Source organism: Saccopteryx bilineata, chromosome 1 (assembly GCF_036850765.1).
Source record: "Saccopteryx bilineata isolate mSacBil1 chromosome 1, mSacBil1_pri_phased_curated, whole genome shotgun sequence".
In the NCBI taxonomy this organism is placed as follows: domain Eukaryota; kingdom Metazoa; phylum Chordata; class Mammalia; order Chiroptera; family Emballonuridae; genus Saccopteryx; species Saccopteryx bilineata.
The window spans coordinates 387,203,481-387,203,895 of NC_089490.1; positions in this window are offsets into that span (position 1 = coordinate 387,203,481).

Genomic DNA, 415 nt, shown 5'->3' on the forward strand with positions numbered 1-415 from the left:
CACTGCGCCACCACAGGCCTCGCTGATGATCTAATCATATGTGAGGTTCATGCATAGTTCTTCATAAAAACTTCATCAAATTTGATGTCACTATTTATTTGATTATAAAGTGTGTATGCTTTCCCTTTTCTCTGCACTGTGTAAGTAGTATTGAAACACTACACAGGGTGTGGCAAGTGTAAGTTTACAGTTGTGAGTACACAAAACAGTTATTCTTATGTTATTATCTATTAATTGTTGTACTGTTTTCCATACAAACAACTGTAAACCTACTTTTGCCTCACCCTGTATTCCATTAAACACACGGCAGGCCTGACCTCAGGGCCAAGTGGAGTCCTCTTTGCTGCAGTACATGGTCTGTCCTTTCTCTGCAGGTTCAGGCCAGCATGGTGAGACCAAAATGAAGACCCAAACT